Below are 486 nucleotides of genomic sequence, written 5' to 3' on the forward strand. Positions count from 1 at the left end.
TAGGTGATTTACCTAAGGTCACATAGCAAGTAGGAGGCAGAACTAAGACTGAATCCCAGGCACACAGCTCAAGATCTAAGTACTATAACACTGCCCACTACACAACAGTGCATGGAAAGTATAATTAATCAATGCTACTACTTGTGTACCACTTATCTATCTTTCCCAAATATTTCAAAGTTTGTTTTTGTTTTTTTAATATCTCTGTCTTTTCAAATTTAATAGTGTAGTTTTGATTTGTGGGCAAAAGCTCATTCAGGTTCAGGGTTTATTCTTAGAAATATATAAAATGGAACTCTGTATTTCCAACAGTGAGCTTTAGTAATACTTATCTATCACTATGAATGGTTTTTTTTTGGAACCACTTATGTCTTATATTTTCGCTCTTTGATTTGTAATTACAAGTTTAACTTAATGCTCTTCTTTATTTGCATAGATGTACAATCTAATGATTAATTGTGCCAGCACTTTATTGTTTTTATGACT

The sequence above is a fragment of the Pteropus vampyrus genome, unplaced genomic scaffold (genome assembly GCF_000151845.1).
Source record: "Pteropus vampyrus isolate Shadow unplaced genomic scaffold, Pvam_2.0 Scaffold73, whole genome shotgun sequence".
NCBI classification, from domain to species: Eukaryota; Metazoa; Chordata; class Mammalia; order Chiroptera; family Pteropodidae; genus Pteropus; species Pteropus vampyrus.